This window comes from Periophthalmus magnuspinnatus, chromosome 24 (genome assembly GCF_009829125.3).
Source record: "Periophthalmus magnuspinnatus isolate fPerMag1 chromosome 24, fPerMag1.2.pri, whole genome shotgun sequence".
NCBI classification, from domain to species: Eukaryota; Metazoa; Chordata; class Actinopteri; order Gobiiformes; family Gobiidae; genus Periophthalmus; species Periophthalmus magnuspinnatus.
The window spans coordinates 7,896,468-7,910,582 of NC_047149.1; the positions used below are offsets into that span (position 1 = coordinate 7,896,468).

The following is a 14,115-nucleotide window of genomic DNA, read 5'->3' on the forward strand; positions in this document are numbered from 1 at the left end:
TTAAAGTGCATTAGACACATGTAATATTATTTAGATTTTTATTTGAAAAGCCCATTTAAAACAACAAACAACGTGATTCAATTTGATACGAAAGAGCCAAGGCTAATATAAGGCGTATAATAGGCTATTATTGTCTATGCACCGTTCAAGTGCAATCAGTGCTTCTATTAGCTCCGTCTCATCCTGTTTTTGATGGGCTGTGATTCGTGTTAAATGAGCGGATACGCCTGCTAGATGTGGCCCTAAAATAGAAGCTGTTCCAGTATTTTAGGATACAGCAGAAATCCTTATTTCTTCCGGTGCAGGGGGGGACACTTTATAATGACTGTTAGCACTTCCTTCTTTCAATATTTGTGCAACTTTATCTCGACCTGCAAGTTGCACGGTGACGCAAATCCGCCCCCATGCTCATAATAAACAGAGGAAATCTATTCCCCGCGAAAACGAAAACACAATTAACATCAGAGGCGATACTTCATCCGCAAGGCCCCTCAAGATTCTCACTGCGGGTCACGGCCAATGCCATCTTGTGACCAGTACTTAAAAGGTAGGAAGAACAGAGAAAATGAGACGAAATGCGTTTGAAAGGATACGTCTTTATACAATGAAAACCTGTCGGCTTGAAAAGAAATTGAAAAGCAGCACATAAATTACAATTTCCATGAAGGTTTGGCCTGCAATGAAGCCCAATGCTAAAATTATGGTTTTAGATATTAGGCCATAAAAATAGCTATGCCCTATATAATAAAAAAAAAATACACTAAAAATAAATATATTATAATAATATAGTAAATAATAAATATAATAACGAACAATTCTTAAAAAAAAAAAAAAGGGAAAAATCTAACAAAAATTAGCCAAGTATTTAGGTATTCCATAAATTATTTTAATTGAAAAATAAAAACTGGATTTAATACACCAATATTTAAATGTACAGTTGGGTTTTGCCTGTGCGTAAAATTAGTATTACCGCGTCTCGTGCGCTACTTTCGATGTTTCGCAGACGCTCTTTTCAGATGAATTCACGCAGCTCGCAGGTGCACGGCGTCATGTCTTTGGACTTCTCGTCGCATGTTCGCAAACAATAGCCTCTGAAGTTGTGCGCATTCATGGCTTTGCTCTTGATTCATAGGCACGGAAGCCACGATGACCCCGGCTGCCTCCTATCATCACGGTGTTTTCGAGTGAGACTTTTCCGGGTTAAAATTAGCGGTGAGATACTAAAGGTTTGCCCTCCATCACGCAGTCAAAACAATCCAGGGAAGAGGATATGGCAGACACAGCACGCCTCCAGTTATTTCAGTGACCGACGATTAGTTTTTTTGTTTTTTTTCTTTTCAGCGGGAAGCATCAAAAACAGCGCTCTGTGAGTATGCGCGCATTGAGTCACCTGACAGCCACAGGATGCGCTCTTGCAGAGGCGAGATTTATTCACTGACTGTCCGTTTGACATGTAAGGCCTATATGTAAGAATACACTTTTAAAAAAAAAATATAATAATAATATTAATAACAAAAAGTTTCAAATTTACATTGAAACATTTCCCTTTTTCCCTTAGTAGGCCTAGAGAAGTTGTGTCTGTGTTTGGGTGTGAATGTGCATACAACAATGCTGACCTTACTGTTTGTGTAATGGGTACAGATTGGCCCTCCAGATGAAAAATAAATTTGGATTGTAGAAGTCATGGTTTTAATAAGAATATAGATTCCTGTCCTTCTATTCAAGTTCAGGTTGAGTATCATGAAAAATATCCTTTCAGAACACATTAGAGCAAATCACCTGTAAAAACTGAAACATTACATTTGCTGCCAGAGCTCCACTGGACACTATTATTCACCTCCATTTCCCCTTTTTCCAGGCGTCTCTCTGCGGAGCTGTATAAATGATCGCAGGTGGGATTTCTGCTTGTGCCAGCAACTCCAGCATCATTCAAAATCTGCAAGAATGAAGAAAAGACACATGTACAGGTAAGTTAATGTACATATTTTTGGTGCTAAATCATACTGGTTTAAAGATTCTACAATATATTATGAAGTCTCTCACTCAAATGGTATTTTCATAAAAAAAGATGTTTCCTGTTTCAACATGCTTATTCAATCCTTATCATTCATTTTGCGTATTAATTAGAAGGATTTTGCCAGTCCCCGTGTTTATTAACAATTAGCAAAATTAATCATTTTCTGGAGGAGAGTTTGTCCGGAATGTTCCCTAGTATTTATTAATTAAATTAAAAGAAATACCATGAAAAACAGACATTTTACCTGTGATCTGACTTGCCACTATAGATCTGACCTGTAACTTGGCCTTCATGGACAGGTTTAATGCTATACTACAATCTATACTATCTCCATGGAGACAGCAAATGGCATCACTAGGTCAAGTTGCATGTCAGATCTCTGGAGAGGCAACCCCACTCAATGCAAGAGTGCATATTTTATTTAGTAATTTAGCAATAAACACACACACATTTAAATAGATGCAAGATAGACAAGTGAAATTCCATACTGTGGTATTTCAATGGCAAAACAATACAGTCTCCACGGTACCCAGCATCATGAAAGTTACATAGTGCACCTTTATTAAGTTGTGATGTATTTTGAAACTCCATAGCATTCAAAACAAGAAACGCTGGAGGGTGCAGCTTGTGTCCTGTAATTAAGTCATAAAAATAATCAGGGCTTAAACAGACAAGCAAATGAATGTCCAAGCATCAATGGAATGCTAACAAACACCAATTAACATTATATAGACTAGCTATAGTGGCTATTGTTGTAGTCTAATTACTTCATGTGCGTTTTGAGAGTGTCTTATCAGTCACAGGGAAACTGAATGGGCCCCTCCAGGTTTGGGGATCAGAGACCAAATTAAACCATTTCCATTATTACACAGAGAATTATTGCTCCCCTCTGTAAAAGACTGTGAGGCCCGAGCCAGCAGGACTATTTCTGGCCATGTTTATCCGAGGAAGGAACTTTTGCAGATTTAATGGGACCTGGGCCATTGTACACAGCCTTCTGTTGGGCACTGAGCCATGGTTTGAGCAGAGGGATGCAGGAGAAAGAAGCCCATGTCAAATGAAAACAAGAGCTGTACCGACCACACCAGGTCAACCCACTCAGGTGATTGTTTCATTCATATTATAACAAGAGGTGGGGTGCATAAGTTGGCGACAGATGAACTTAGTAGAATAGCACAGGCAAAATTATACAGTTCTTGCGTGGTATACATTTTTTGTTTAAAGGTTTTTAATTTTCCTGAAATGTTCCGCAGTATGGCATTAAAAATATCTATCTCCTTAGAGAGATGCAACCAGGCCGAGTATTTTTGTAGTAATAAAAACGGCTGCAAACAATTAAATACAAAACAGAGATTTAATGCTATACTCTGGAATATTCCAGGGAAAGAAATGACATAATGGAAACAAGCAGGTTGCAGACCCTCCACCAAAAAGTTACATAGTGCATCTTTAAAGAGACATTTTCTTTTAAATATGTTGGAACTAGAGGTTGGAGGTTTGATACTTTGCCCCTTTAAAATTTCACATTTCAGGGTAACTCCAAACTATTATTTACATGTATAAATAATATAATGTGAGCCACTAAAAATAGTGTTAAATATTGTTTTTAATGTAAATCTAGATTTTTAATTGCAGATAGTATACACCTTTTTTTTTTAGCAAATTATCTGTAATGAAATGAAAGGATGACAGAGACCTTCCTTATATGGTTATCTTGTCCAGTGTGTGTCATCTGCCATTTTTGGAAAACTATAAATCCTCTCAAAACTATTAAAATGATATTGCAATGCCGACTGAAAAGCCACGTGGTCAGTCGCATCAGAACTCACATAATTATCCTGCTGATTTGTAAAGTGGCAATTATTAGGTCTAATATAGTCATTCTTTTCCCTCTAATGGATTTCAAGTGTCTCCATAGACTTAGCTCATTCAATTAAGAAGAATAAATTCCTTCACATGACTGCATTTCTATTTGCAGGTCTAGTTCTGAAGATGTGAAGTGGTCGTTAGCTGGACAGTGGAGTGCTAGACTAATCACTATGGCCTATGGTATAAACACGCTAAGGGGTTGTCGTAATGGACGCTTTTAAATATCACAGTGACTTAGTGTCGTTGAGCAAATCCACGTGTTTACACTGAGGCAGATTAAAGTTGCCTCTTGCGCAGCGGGTTCAATGCCCTCCACAGCTCCAGTGTGCAAAATGTACACACAAGTTAAAGAGAAAAGAGAAACGACCAATGCTAACAGAGACGTCGTAATAACAAACTATTATAGGGCCTACTGGGTTTTGTCCACTGTTGAAGCTGTCATAGAGAGGACAGGCGTAAGCCATCACCAAACAATACATCCAAACATAAGGCTCCCTCAAGGCAGGGTTTCTCCCAGGTCAAAGCTAAGTACTTTTGAAGCAGATTTTGAATCACTTATCAGGGTTTTTCACAAGACGACACACACATGCATGTGCTCCTCAAGTTACAATTCAATATAACTTTATTTATCCCAGAGGGGCAATTCAAACACATTGAGCAGTTAAAATACAATATGATTAGAATAACTCAAACAAAGGTGTCAGTGAGGATTCATCAGGTTGGGTCATCAGTTTGAGGAGCCCTCAGGACAAAAGGTTCCCCTTGTCTGTCTCTGTCTCCTGTTGCCTGGCAAATCCAGAATGAAATCTGTCAATATTTTATACAGACAGTGGTGAGCAGACTGATTTTGATATCAGTCTCCTCCGTCCTGTCTCAAGCCAGAACCAAACATGATTGTGCAATATGATTTTTTTCAGTGACTCACATGAAACAGTGATCTTATTGGTCACAGATCATTTACAAACAAAATGACATTCCTCTCACCTCAGATGAACACACTTTAGAGCTTCGCTCAATGATACTGCACAAATCTGAGACGTTTTTCAGTCCCCTGTGATATTTTTTGTAGAATTCCGGTTTATTTCTGGGTTTATGAATACTTCTTGTCGCTTTACAAATCTAAGTGGTACCATCCTGAAGTACTGCCTAAATTCCATAGATATCGTCCCAATATGGACACTGAAGGGAAAAATTTAAAATATTTTGGAAACCCAGAAATTGTAAGTACTTAATTCATAAAGAATTCAGAATGTCTTCTTCAAAGCAATATTTTTGTTATAGTGTCTCCCACAACTTCAAGATTGCTCATCACCACAACAAAATCAACACTATAATATACTGACTGTAAAGACAAGCCCTTTCTACCAATTGCTAGGTTTGGGTATACAAAGCAATATCATGATTAACAGTGTATAAGTAAACATTAAACCATTTGTAAATACTTTGACATGAAATGGGAATACCAGCCTGCAGCGGGCCCGGCTGCTTCCTTATCGAGTAATAAGGTGGCAAAATGTTCGTCATGGTGGTGGTTTATGGCCACACTGATAGCCCAGTTGGTTATACACTTTAGTCTGACACAGAGCAGATAACTGTATTCACATTAACGCTTCATCAGAGGCTACTGTTTAAACTACAGATGGAAAAATATCATAGATCAAACCAGGCAATGCTAAACCAGGCACATTAGTACATCTCTAGATGCACTCTGTAATAGGCAGGGCTTACTCTTAGACTGTAAGTAAATGTTTAAACCTTAGTTAGGTTTAGTAAATAAAGGGACATTTTCTTTTCAGTTGTTAACCCTAACCCCTGCCCCTCCCCTCACCTGGCCTTTGTTCAGGCTCATCTGTGCTCTCTGGTCTTCTTCTGTCACATAGCATCCAGTGGTGTTATGTGAGAATACAACAGTGCCAGGTTAGCCACAAATGGTAGCCCCAATATTACAAATGGTAGCTTTAAGAGAGAGCTATTAGCAAATAATGAATACTGTTCCTGCCATTAAACTGACTTAAACCACTATCAACAGGGAGAAAAAAATGACCAGATCTTCATTCTACTTTGCTTTTATCAGAGATGCACTGATGCAGATACTGGAACATTTGATGGGTATCACTTCAAAGATATTGGTTCTGCAGATATTCTGGTGTGACATATAAATTGATGTAACTATTTACTGACTGGTGTTTGTCCAGAACATCTAAAATGGTATTTATACAAAGCAGTTAGGTAGTTACCTGAAAGATAAAACGGTAACAAAATACAGTTGGATCCATTTTTGTGGTACTTTAATTGGGTTTAAGGATCAGCGCATCCCCACACTCTAATACATTTTTACAATATAGCCTCATTGAAATGCATTGATATTGCCTGGGTAATAAGTACACCTTTAGTACTTTGTCCACCTCGTCAGTACATTTGAGAATTTATAGAACATGAACAGTCAATGTCAATGATGTTGTTAAGTGAAGGTCGCCATCTAGAGGTCCTGTACCACTGACACAACTAGACACAGACTAAACTGAATGCTTATGAATGACATGGAAAACAACAACATATGCTGTAAATAAAATACCAGAAGCAAGTAGTTTTCTTAAATTAGTTTTCATATTTGAAATAAGACTTTGATCTAGCCACAGTTCAAATGCCCACCTCGTATCAGCTTACACACTTGCCATAACACATGATTTGCATGTGTGGCCTGTAAAATGATTGAAAGTATCCGTGTGGCTAATTAACATGTGTGCTTTGCGATGTTTGGGGACCTCAGGAGACTTTGGCCATAACCTTTGACCTCCATTAAAGGCTGGGGCGGTCCTTAGGGAGGAAGTAGGTCTGTTTCAGGAAGTGGAGGCAGGTGTCAGCTGCTGGTGTGGAGAAGTGCTGAAACTGGACACTGCCAACTCAGAAACAAGTTCAAGAAAGGCCCCACGCTGCATGCTACAGCTACTCTGCTATTTGAACCAGTGTTGTTTAGTTAAACAGACAGCCACAAGGAACATTAACAAGTGCCGTGGTTAACTGATTAGTAAAGCCTAATTAGAAAAAGCTGATTTTCCCCTCATAGTTATATAGATATGTAGATGGTCATGTATAAAATATATATAATATGTATAAAAGTAATTCAGTCCTAGTTTTAGTGTGTTGAAGGTGCACTGGTGTGGGGTCATTGCTTTGCCAGAAATGTTCCACACTATGGCATTAAACTTACCTATCTTGTTTATTTATTAACTTATTGGTGTTTTGTATTGCTCAAAATACTTTAAACACTCCAAACTTGGCCTAGTGGTACATGCTTGTGGCTATAGAGATGGATAAGTCTATTGCCATACTGTGGAACATTCTAGGCAAAATATGGAGAAAAGTACGTGGCAGATCTTCTACCAGAAAAGTTTAACTCAATTAGTTCTTGTACCTTCTGTGGCAACATTTGAGTTGCACTGTAAATAAGGTTATAAATGATCTGCAGTTTGAGTGGTGAAATAATTACCAGTGAAGGGGTAAGGACTTTTGGAGGAGAGTGATTGGTGGATTTTTCAAACGTATGAGACAAAGCAAATTCCATAGGGGAACAACAGTAAAACATATAATATCAATAGTTGTAATAGTAACAGAATTATTTTTATTGCTACATTGCAGGAGAGGAGACATACCACTTCATGGGCTTGTTGTGAAACTAGAGACCAGAAAACCAGCACCTAAAACAAAGTGTACATGACAAAAGAGGTAAGTGGGTGTTAAACTGTGACTGTTTTCTGCTTAAAAAAAAATGCTATTAGCTCTCATAGGGGGTGGGCAATATTGTTAGAATGTTACATAAATTTTTTTTTTTTGTAATATTACCATAACAATATTCAGACATTAGGCGAACCCAACCAAAATGTCATAAAACATGTATTAATTTAACACAAATATTTATATGTAAAATTACTCACAAAAGTACTCTTTATACCTTTATTAAATTTAGCATATTTTCAAAAGACAATATTATTGATGTTTCGATAATCTGTCCACCTCTGTATTATTAGATTTTGGACAGTTTGGACCAATCACACTTTAATTTGATCTTTCAAAAATCAAAATAAATTGATATGTTGATTGATCTTTTTCTGTTGATTTCTAACTAAGGCATGCCACCAGTTACAAAGTGGTTGGTATCTGAGGTTGGTGCTATTAGTGCACTAGCTCCCCCTTTTGGACATTTGTATCTACTACCACTCACAACCATATAGATGTTTTTGTGCAGTTGCAAATCTAAAAGAATTAGCCAAACCTCACCAGTCCCCACATCAAACTACTTTGAACTGAACTATAATCACACACACTGCTTTATAGTTTGGGAATGGGTGAGCTCATTAAATGTAGGAATGCTGGGAACGTGCTGGAGATGGTGCACAGGCGAACATTAAACATTGCTCAGATAAACATTGAAGCTGTAAAAGAGTGGATGACCTCACTATCAAAGCAGACATGAGCCGCCTGGCTTGTGTCTGCTTTGATAGCTGAGAGAGGGAGTGTCAACACACAGTAGCCATGGAAACAGGGAGTAAAGATGAGCCAAGTTTGTGAAAGTCAGAATCAACATAAATTTAGTGGAATTCACAAGACAGATTTATCCAGCCTGCTGTTACTACCCATGCTGTATGCAAACACAGAATTATTCATTTTCTCATGACAGTGCTGTTTGCTGTGAAATGTACTGTGTTGTAAATATGCTTGGATTGATCAAGAGAGTGAACCTGTGCAATATATGTATACATTCTAATTCTATTGCTATTACAAAATAACACTCAAGTGAATCAAGATTATCATGGCATATTAGCACCAAAAGAGGGCGCTGTTCATCGTGAATGTAAAGAGCAGGTTACAGCGGGTGTGCTCCTATCTTTTTCTTGAAGGGCCAAAATTAATACCTGTTAACAGCTGATGTTCAAATAAAAATTTTCATGTAAAAGAAATCTGCAAAGAGATTTATAAATAAATTGTCTCAAGTTTTTAAGAGGTCTGGTCTTTATTTAATTTTGTAACAGTTAAGTGCAAAATTTGTTTTTTAAAAATTCTTGTGCTCATTTTTGGGCCAAATGTAGCTACAGGACCCTTTCGAACTCCAGTATTCAAATAACGTCAAGTTAAAGATGCTATTTTTATGGATTCTGAGAGAAATTTTGTTTACATATTGTATATCAAATTCAGTATTTGGTTATACAAATTTATATTAAAAAATAGCCTAAAAATAGTAATTATCTCTCAAATGTAGATAGGCTATAATATAACTTGGAGATTAAAGTATAGGATCAATTGAAACTTTTTTTCAAAATAACTGTATTTAATTATGTTAAGGATAATTAGAAGAAAGATTAAATAAATGCATAAATTAATTTGATCTGTTTATCTATAGACAGTGTGAAAGATATTAGACATGTTATTGTAAAAGTCAAGACATTCATATTCAATAAGCATGAACACACTAAGATTCGATGTAGTGTAGTTTTGAGCAGGTCTTGAAACAATGTGTATAAGAAGCATATGAAATCTCCTAAGAGCACGCTGCCTCTGATGAATTACCCATAAATCACTGCAGTCACGACCCGAGCTCTGGTTTTTCCTCCTTTTCTCTCACTTCCCTCCTTCTTCCCTGGTATTTAGGCTCATTGTTTCTGTATAAACTAACGTTGTTTTCCTCTAGTTTAAATCATAGAAACATTTCAAATGCATCTACACACCTGGACTTTCTGAAACAATGTCTTATTCAGTGGGTTCAGAATGATGAAAAAGTAGAACTGTTGCCATAGTTATTAAGAAATTAACAAAATATTATAAAATATATTATAGTAAGCTGAAACACATATACTTATAAGTAAGTTGTAATTCAGTGTCTTTTTGGGACAGTAAAACATGCATTAGAGCCTATATAAGTATGCATTAGTTTATTATTATATTTAATCATAAAAACCTAAGATTGCGTTGTTGGGCTTATGTTCTTAAAAAAATGAATGGTAATGCCAAATTGCTCATCATTTTACAAACGTTAAGTAACTGGATGTGTGGGACTCAGTAAACCACCATGCAACCTCTGTTAGAAAAATTGCAGACTGCCATATTACAAATACTGCTTACAAGTAGTGGATTGGTAAAAGTATGGTTTATGTCCAGAGTGGTGTGTGACAGGCGTAGGCTACAATACAAGCCTGTGTAGCCTGGACCCGAGACCCTGGACTGGGCAGTGAGAGGGCAGTGAGAGGGCAGAGAGAGGGCACCCGAGGCATGGAGCAGGTCAGAGGGACGCCTGGGAAACACAGGGGAGAGAGGACAGTAGGCTGAAGGCTGAGAGTAGGAAAAGATGCAGAATGCAAGTAATTAAACTATAACAGATCCAAACAGACAAACCTCTAAATGGGATGTATAGCCAAAAACATAACTGTGGTTGATATCAAGAAATCCTACCAATAGTTTGAGAGAGCTGTTCTGAAGGACAGCACAGAGGCTCATCCTGGAGCACAGGAGCACGCCTTGAGCATCAGAGCGACAGAGGCCCAGATTTACCACACCAGTCAAGACCCAAGGTGTAGGCTGTGCAAAGAGGCCCCTGAGACCAGCGCATAACTGCAGGGTGTAAGATGCTGGCAGGGAAAGCATACATGGAGAGACATAACAACGTGGTATAGGGCATAATATACAGAAACATCTGTGCAGAGTACGGACTGGAGACCCCAAGGTCAAGGTGGGAAACACCTCCAAAGGTCATGGAGAATGATCAAGCCAAGATGCTGTGGGACTTCAGATACAGACTGACAGAATGGCGATCCCACTGTGGTGGACATTGTAATACCAAGTGATGGGAACATCAAGAACGAGTAAAATTAAATGATAAAACTAGAGAAATCCCAGAGACTCAAAGAAGAGCTGGAGAAGGTCTGGAAGGTGAAGGTATCAGCAGTATTTGTATTGTAATATTTTTAGTGATGTTTAGTTATTTAGGTTATAAAACTTAAAGATGCATTATTTGTACTACAGTATTAAAATTACAGTGTGTAAACTTAAAAATGGACCAACCAGAAAAACAAGTAGTACATTACTGGAATTTTAACCAATTTCTTTTGCTTCCCTTAGAAATATGACAATGTAATCCCTTGTCAGCTCCAGGTAGTTGTGGGAAAGTACACAGCTACGTCTTTGTGAGCATTTATCATTGATCAAAGCTTGTGTTGCGTGCCACATTCACTGTCTCCGCAAGTGCTGGCAGGTCCTGTAGGTCAGTGAACGCACCATATCTCAGATCTCCCACCAAAACAATGCACGCCTCTCACCATGAGCACAGAATACAATGCTCTCTGTCACGAGCATACAAGTGTGTGCTTCTGTTTAAGCTGTGGGGCCGTGTCTTCACAGCCAAAGTGTTAATTCACTTAAGAAATCCCCAGCCTCATTACACAGGGGATTGTTCAAGAGTGAGGAGAGTTTATGGGAAAGGTCTCTACAGAAGATGGACTGACTTGAAACACACGCTATAGCCAGGGGCCAGTCTGCATGTGGATTCAACTGATAGAGCTTTCACAGATATAAAACATAAATATCATTTGTTGTAGTTAAAGTTTTTGTTTGTTTGTTTTAACTTTGGTAGAATTATATTAAGGGACTTGAATTTAGTCTTTTTCTTGTAGAAAAGCTTGACAATTTGGGGAAAAATCCATTATTCTAAAATAAAAAAAATATATGAATGAATTATCAAGGTGAAGGTAAGGTTAAAGGCACAGTATGTAACTTTCTGGAGGTGGTACGCCACCTGCAGGATTCAGTGGAAATAGAAAGTTAAAACTGTACTTGAGAACATTCTCAATGGAGATAGATACTTTTTATGCTGTACTATGAGAGTTATACTATGGGAAATTATAGCTCAAGAAACAACATTTCCATCAAACAGAAACAAGCAGGCCCTCCTCTGGGCTAAAATAAGATTTGTTTGTAGAAATACAAGCTCACTCAAAGCAAGGACACATGTTTTTCAGTGCCATAAACACTTCCCAAGCGAAAAAACAAGCTTTCATTTAAGTCTATTTTGGATAAAAAGGTACATTCTGTGGCTTTAAGGTACAATGTTTACCATTGTCCCTGTGAGGAAATTTTCCCTCTGCATTTGGTCAACTTTTCAATGCCACAGAGGTAAACTGTCAGGAGCAATTGGGACTCATCTCTAGATCTTGAGCTAATCTGGGTCAGGACTACCTTATCTGGATGATTTGACCTATGGTGCATGTTTTGGGGTGATGGGGGAATCCAGAGTGCCCGAAGAAATACGCAACCAGAGAAACATGCAAACTCTGCACAGAAAAGGCCTGAGTCAAACCGGATTTGCATTTGTGATACTGGACAATGTTAGGTAATACACAAGTGTTTTGTATTTTTTAATTGATACAAATATGCATTTAACATGTATAGATTTTGTTATGTCTGTTATGGCTCAAGATCAAAAGTATAGATCTGTACGAGAGCTTTCTCCCATGAAAGTGCGTATTGTGTCAGTCAGTGAGTTATTTACAGTGTCTGTTACATGAAGACAAGACTTGTGATGGAGAGGAGGGGGATTTCCAGTGTCCAGTTTAGACTCGGAGCAGGAGATGGGAGAGCTGGAGGAGGCATCAGCTGACTGTGGCTGTGTGAGGGGGAGCCAGGCCTTTCCCACACCCACCCAAGTCACATACATGCTGTACACATAAGTACTACAGGGAGGGTGGTCTGCTGGTCAACAAGCAAATAGACTTTATGTACCTGAAATTCATTACATGGAAGATAGGTGTTTAATGCCATACTGTGGAACATTCCAGGCAAACCATCTTGTAGCAACACAACCATTTAATTATGGCATTAAACTTGTATATCTCCATAGAACCAAGAAGCTGCATTGAAAACCATCTCTTTTTGTACCTGTGCCCCAAATATACTGGAATTGAAATGCCTAATAATAGACCCAATGTTTATTAATTGGACCATTGCCAGTGTCAAAATCTGACTCATAACTGATTCTGTCATAGAATTATGGAGAATACAAAAGACCACTTAAAAATCCATATATCTTTTCTTATGTGCCCTCTGTGATTCCTATTATTTTAATGGTCCCATATTACAGTATTTTCTAATCTATGTTATAATCATCCCCACATGTTTAACACATAAACCCTGCATATTTAGACTGAGGTCTTCTCTCCAACTGAAGACACTCTGTTCCACCTTGTGATGTCATATGGTAATACAGGAAGTGCTCCACTGTGTTTTTAAACTCGTCTTCACTAGAATCATTTGGATAATTTCAGACCTAACACTGCCAATCTCTGACATCACAAGGTGGAACAGAGGATTTTGAGCTTTGGAAATGTAGACTGATAATAAAAGATTACTCAACAACAAAACACAACTCCTGGTACGTTTTTGATGAGGTGACAGCATTATAACATGGCTAAAAACTCACAGTAAGAGTAACTTTTGTGGATTATAGGACCTTTAAATATTATGATTTACAATTACATGGCCAGATTTATACTACTTTCCCCCCTGACTGAACCTGAATCCTTGCATACCAGCGTGCCAGCACACACATATCAAACATAAGGTATGCTCTAGTGTGAAGAGGCCATAGTGTGGGTTGATGTAGGTGTGGTTCTTCATGACAGGAACGCCCTCATGTGCAGAGGTTCTCCACATACAGTGAAGAGTGTGCTGACGTGTTTGAGAGATAGACTCACAGACGACTGGCACACTTCAACTGCAGCTCCTCCAACCCACACACAACTCCAGAAAGCATCAAAGACCTCGGAAAAACTCAAATGTATTATGTGTTAAAATGTGTGTTTGGACTGGAGAAAATGCTGTCTCTGCTCCTTTCTACGCCACAAATATACAGGAAGGCATTGCATGGCCAGCTCTAATTGGTCAGACCTCAGAGAATAAGTGAATTGTGATTAAAATAACTGTATGTAGCCTGTGCCCATACTGTTTAAAAATGTTTCACCTACTGAGCTGCAGAGGATGCACTAGCACTGATTCATGATTGTCTGCAGGTACTGGGGTTTAGGTAGAGACCATTCAGATCAGAGAGAGTTCTTGTAGGTTTATAGCAACTGGATTTCAGCATAAATGAGAGACCCATGTTTGCTTTTTGATTGATTGATACTGAGAACCAAAACATCAAATTATAACATAAATAAATAGGACATCATGCCCAATGTTTTGCAACT

At 38.1% G+C, this 14,115-nt stretch overlaps 1 long non-coding RNA gene across 1 annotated transcript; it reads left to right on the plus strand.

The window, feature by feature from the left end:
- Window positions 1-248: 248 nt before the first annotated feature.
- Window positions 249-7,582, plus strand: LOC129457403 (uncharacterized). Its single transcript, XR_008649239.1, has 4 exons — window positions 249-547; window positions 1,133-1,366; window positions 1,859-1,967; window positions 7,526-7,582. It is a non-coding gene; the product is annotated as an uncharacterized LOC129457403 (long non-coding RNA).
- The last annotated feature ends 6,533 nt before the right edge of the window (window positions 7,583-14,115 follow it).